Source organism: Euphorbia lathyris, chromosome 5 (assembly GCF_963576675.1).
Source record: "Euphorbia lathyris chromosome 5, ddEupLath1.1, whole genome shotgun sequence".
NCBI lineage: Eukaryota > Viridiplantae > Streptophyta > Magnoliopsida > Malpighiales > Euphorbiaceae > Euphorbia > Euphorbia lathyris.
The window spans coordinates 43,371,068-43,377,531 of NC_088914.1; the positions used below are offsets into that span (position 1 = coordinate 43,371,068).

At 35.4% G+C, this 6,464-nt stretch overlaps 1 non-coding gene across 1 annotated transcript; it reads right to left on the minus strand.

Annotated features, from left to right (window-relative positions):
• Positions 1-5,949: 5,949 nt before the first annotated feature.
• LOC136231449 (small nucleolar RNA R71) lies at positions 5,950-6,055 on the minus strand. Its single transcript, XR_010689832.1, has one exon. It is a non-coding gene; the product is annotated as a small nucleolar RNA R71 (small nucleolar RNA).
• Positions 6,056-6,464: the final 409 nt, after the last annotated feature.

Consider the following 6,464-nt stretch of genomic DNA (forward strand, 5'->3'; position numbering starts at 1 on the left):
CGATTATAGGTCAATCCGAGTGATGGTCATTGGATTGTTGTCAAGGACATTCTTAAGTATTTAAAATGACTAAACACATGTTCCAAGTATATGGAGATGATAATTTGAAAGTTGGAGACTTTCAGATACGAGTCATCAAACAGATCAAGATGATTTCATAGAATACAGTTTATTCTGAAAAAGGTACGATTGCTGGAATAGTTCCGAGCAGGAAACCGTAACCGAGCCAAAGATCAAATCAGAGTATATAGCAGCTTCTGAAGTAGCTAAAAGGAAGTTTGGAATGGAAGTTCATTAATGAACTGGGCATGATACCTGACATTGTTAATGAGATTAACAAAAGAGTCGTTGCTCTTGCTAAGTCTCATAATACGTCCAAGCGCTACCTCAGTTGTTACTATCTGCACCGAGAGATAACAACAAAAGTAGATGTGAGAATTAAAAGAGTGCCCATGAAGGGACAATCTTATAGATCCATTTAAAGAATGCCTTACCCCAAAAGGTTCATGATCGTCATGCGAATGCTTATGGGAATGTTTTAGAAACAGTTGGCTTTAGTCCAAGTGGGAGAATGTTGGGGTTTATGTCCTATAGACAATTGTTTTAGGATATAAATATTAATGAATAAATTGTTTATTTAATCATTTGTTTTAATAAGATATAGTATGATTAAAACTATATATGAAAAGCATTAATCTTTTGTAAGTAAAAGTAATCCTAAGTTTATTTAAGTAGTTATAAAGTGTTCATACAAGCATGAAGTGAGACTAGACTTTATAATAAACCAATAAACTTAAAATCAACCCATGTCAAGTAATATGTTAAAGGGGTTGGCATATTACTATTGAGACTTGCATGTAACAGTGTTTTCTGTCGAGACAAAAAGCTGATCTCACAAGCTTTAGATATGAAGATATCTAGACAGTTACATGGATCCAGTGAAAGAGTTCATTAGGATTGGGACCCGATTTGAGATAACAGTATGGATAGATTTATCTAAGTGTTAGTTGTTCATTTCATTAGTGTTAGTAGGTATAAGTAATCCTCAGACTCAAATAATCATTAATTAGTGATTCTGGATTGTGGAGTGTGTGATGCTTTGATTCTGTGCGAGCACGATCCACTACAGGGGAGGCCCTGGGGTGTGTGTGAACAGGGTTGGGTATCATATAAAGTAATTACATGATAGTTAATGTTAGATTGAGCATTCATCACTCTTGATATATAGGAGATATATCGAAAGGGCCGCTTGTGGTGAATTGACTGAAATCATTGCAAGGTGATAGAGTTAAGAGTAGAAATTGAGATTTCACTTAACTTATCTTTCAGAGTAAATTCAACCTAGACAAGTATAAACAGACTATTCATTATATGTAACTTGACACGTTCCATGGTTATAAGAATAGGCTAAAGGATATAATTGATGAAGGATCGAATTATAGTGGACCTAATGCGGAAAGGTAAACGTCAGTATTCAACCTGGCTTCTTATTGCACTAGGGGAATGTCTAAGGTTCTGCCAGTAACAGCTCTCGAAGTCATTCTATTATATATAAGTTGAAATTAATCAGGATGAATTAATTCCAAAGGATATATACGACTAGCAGTAATAAGAACCTAATGGGTCGCACATGGGACTTGGAACCAGAGGACGGAACTGTAATTTAGAGGGACTTAGTATATGGGCCGAAATTCATAATGTATTTAGGGATAAAATATTTTGATTTATAATTATAATTGGATTATAATTATAATTGTAAATTAAATTATATGATTATCTTATAATATTAATTAGAAGTTTTAATGTGATTATAACTCTAATTAATTATCCCTAACCTAATTTAATATCTAATTGGATTAGAATTATTATCTAAATATATTATGATATTATTAAGATAATAATAAGCATTTATTTAATTATCTAATTAGTAATTCTATTCCGAAATGGATTCTAATTGATTAATTAAATAATATAAATAGGATTAGGATTTGGAAGTCTATAAATAGACCCTACCCCCTGTAAATTTCGGCCAATACATTGTTCCGAAATCATCCCGTCTAAATTACTTTCTTCTTTACTCTCTCTTTGATCTCGTGTCAAATCCTTTAGAGGCAATCAATTTAGATTGCTATTCATTGGTTGATTACTAATAGCTTTTCTTTTTTGTGTTGATTATTGTTTGTGATACACAGATTAAGAGTTGTGGGCACTTCGTTTGCAACTGTGGATAATTCGTCAGAAAAATGTATTTCGTTCTATCCCTCTTCATATGAAATAACGATTAACGGATCTTGGAAAAGGGAAATAGATAAAATTTTATTATTCCGTTGTGCCTAGGCTTGTCTATTTTCCTTTATATTCCAGAACCAATGCCTACGAAATATGGCACATCAGCAGACCCACCTTTAGCTTAGCCTTAAATACCCCCTTTATATGCCGATGATTGTCATCATAGGTCCTGATTATGGTCTCAGAAGCTGTAAGATCTCTTCTCTCCACCCCGAGCTTAGATAGAAGCTTTAGGGGGGCATATATTGATGGCGAAACCATCATCCACCATCATACAACTAGTTCTCTTGCCATTGATCTCTGCTCTTATATATAGTGGGTTGTTGTGTGCCTTCCCCTCTTCTAGGAGGTCCTTATCAGTAAAACTAATCTTAGTGCTCTTCCGGGGCATGATCGCCCCTACTAGCTCCGTCGACTCGGTATCTGTTGAAATAACCAGATTATGTAGCTCTCAAATCAAATTTTCTCGGTGATACTTGGAGTGACATAGAATCTCCCAAATGGTGGATTTCGACTGAGTCTTTTTCAACTGCTCCAAGACTTGGTTGTCCGGCTTAGGGGCCGACCCATCTTCACTTTTGGGTTCCACGACAGGAGCTTTCTTTTCTACTACTCTTCCCGATCGGGTCATCACTGCCACTTCAGCCTCTTTATCAGAATCTGCCCATATATCTATAGGAGCTTTCTTCTTGGTGTCTTCTTCATCCGATGAACTCTCCCATATATCAACAACCATTACGTCCATCATATAATGTGTGTCATTGTTAGCATAGGGCACATCTGGGCCGTAGTAGCGGGCCTATCCTAGTACCTCCTTAAAGTTCATCAGAAGCACCTTTCTTAACCTCCTCTTAATATGTGGGAGAGAGTTCCTCTTGATAATAGCAACTTAATCTAGGTCACTTATTTCCCCCTGCCACTTGGTATACTTGTATCTCCACCTCTTCAAGTAATCCTCAAAGGATTCATCCTGTGACTGTGTTACCAATTCCACATCTCTTAGAGTCATTATCTGTGGTATATATGCTTTATACATCTTAACAAAAGAATTCGTGAGTGAACCCCATATGCCCTTCACTTCCGTTGGGAGTACGATGTACCATATCATAGCTTCTCCAGTTAAGGACTTGAAGAATAAGTCTGTCATTTCTTCTACATTGAACCCGGTTCCTTGCATGAGGATTAGATAGTGGCGTACATGCTCTAGGGGGTTTTCACTCCCCGTATCCTTCTTCCACTTATTCGGGAATACCCTTGGGGCGTATCCTTCTTCCACTTATTGTACTTCTCATGGGTAGCACATTCAGCGTACTTCCTCATAAACATTTTGGTCATTGCCCCCCAAACCATTTTGGTCTTCATTAGGAGTGACATGTACCAGAACAATGGCTCTCCCTCTAGTGAGTTATAGAACAAGCTCATAATTTCTTCTTCCCTGAAGCCCACTAGGCCCATGGCTAACAAATAAAAATGCAGGTGCTCTATAGGGTCTTGATCACCTTTAAACTTCACAATCAGTGGTAATGGTTGTTTAATCAATCCAATCTACATAGCATTTGATAAGCCCAAAATATACCTAAAATAACATACATAATTATATCAATTTCGTGTAAAGAATATGTTAATTATATTCATTTAGAAGGATTTTACGTTGGTATTTGTTTCTATCGTGTAAGGTATTAAATTATTTGGAAAAATCCAAATAGGAGCTAAAATGGAGCAAAAACGAGTACGAAATCAAGTTTTCAGTGAAAGACGCATTCGAGATTCAGAAGCCGCGTCAGAGATTCAACAAACAAACTAAGGAAGATAGGGAAAGTCTCTATCGCGACCGAGATTCCTATGATCTCGATCACGACACGCGTTTTCATGCTTCAGAAACGTGAATTTCAGACACTTCTCCCTTACTCCAAACCACGACAGAGATAATCAGAATCTCTACAGAAACAGCAACTTGTTAAGACATATTTTACATGTTTTAATTCCGAAACGACGCATCATTTCATCCGGATAAAGATGACTCTTCACCTACAAACATGTTCCTTCGACACACCTCTTGAACAACTATAAATAGAGGAGACGTTTCAGATTAAAAAGAGTTAGAGATTTTTAGTTTCAATTTTGTAAGAAGCATACTTGTTAAACAAGTTGTTAAAATAGTTAGACACAAGACACAGTTCTTATAGTTTACGTTAGAGTTTTGTTCGAAGATGAGTTTATGCTTTGTAGTGACCGAGTAGGTACTATTTCGAGGATTCAGCGAGAGGAACCAGTGTAGGAAGCACCCTAGGGTCTGACAAACCTACGAAGTTGAGGAAAGGATTGACAACCCAGAACTCAATTAGTTAAAATGCTATCCAAGCTTCTTCTTCTCTGTTAACTTGTGACGTTTCAAATCAAACTAATGAATTATCTTTTCAATATAATTCTTTCTTTACTGTTGTTATCTTAAGTCTGATCTAGGCGATATTCTTAAGTAATTTAACTGATGTTTTCATAAAAACATTTATAAACAAATCTGATATTTTCCATGAAAACTTTGTTGAACACTTAAGCAAATTCGAATTTATATTTGGTCATTGCGATAGGTCGATTAATCGGATATAAACATCGAATTTGATTAAGGTTTTCAGTCTTAGACCGAGAGGAAAGATTGATTACAGTTCAAAGCCTATTAAATTGAATTAATTGATAAATTGTTACATCTTAATAATCAGATCAAAGTTATAAGTTGTTTTCTTGCTTAGTATAAATAAGCCTTGAATGTTACTTTAATTTAAACATAATTTCTATAAATTGTAATCTAAACTATTGAAAAAATTAGAATCAGAATCCATACCATTTAAATCATTTAATGATTTTTCTATTAACCTCGAGAAAACGAATTTAATCAAAATTATAAGTTTTTTTATTTATCAAAATGTTCCTTGTGGGATCGATATCTTTTTATTACTACAAGCGAAAGCCGTGCACTTGCGGAAATCGCTCAGCAAGTTTTTGGCGCCGTTGCCGGGGAACGCCAATTTTTTTTTAATTTTAATTTTTGTATTTTATTCCGAATCTTGGTTTATAGATACTTATACTTATATTTATATATTATATATTATATTTACTTATAATTTTATTTTTCAATTTTTTAAGGCAATTTTAGTTCGTGCGTGTAATTTCTATTCATGCGCAGTATTAGAAGTTCGGGCATTCAACCGGAATCACTTGATCCAAAAATTGAAAGAAAAATAAAAATAAAAAGAAAAAGAACAAAGAGACGCAAAATCAAGAACCACAAGCAGTAGAAATGGGAGAACACCCTAGACTTATGGATTACGCTACACCACCAAGGGTTAACGGTGTTACCAATAGTGTAGTTGGACACCAATTTGAGATTAAACCAGCATTATTGAATATGCTGCAAAATAGTGTTACATTTTATGGATTGCCTAACGAAAATCCTAATGCCCATTTGACTAACTTTCTTGAGATTTGTGACACCCTTAAAACTACAGACGTTTCTGCTGAAGCAGTCAAACTTCGCCTTTTTCCTTTTACATTGAAGGACAATGCTAAGGTTTGGTTGAATTCTATGCCGGCCGGAACATTCAAACTTGGAACCAATTAGCCCAAGCATTTTTATCCAAATATTTTCCCCTAGCCAAAACAGCAAAAATCATAAAAAAATTACATCATTTACACAACATGAAAATGAAACCTTATATGAAGCATGGGAACGCTTCAAAGAACTTCAACGTTTATGCCCACGCCATCATCTACCTGATGAACTTTTAATGCAAACCTTTTACAATGGTATAAATCCCACCACAAGAGGTTCACTAGATGCTATGTCGGGAGGGTTATTTATAAAGAAGACATCTGCCGAAGCAAAAGAACTTTTAGAGGAAATGGCTATTAACAGTAGCATGTGGCCTGCAGAATGTGCACATACACCGGTTACTCCAAAACCATCGACCTCAACTTCGTCATCTATTAAAGGTATAGTTAATCTTGACCTTATAGCGATGTTACAAGCACAATTTTCTGCACTTTCGCATAAAATTGATAAGCTTATGACACCGTGTGATGTTAATGGAAACCCCATCTAAGATGAAATGGATTGTAGTGGTACGGATGCGGTAGAACATGTAAATTTTGTCCAAGGACATAATCAAATCAATAACCCG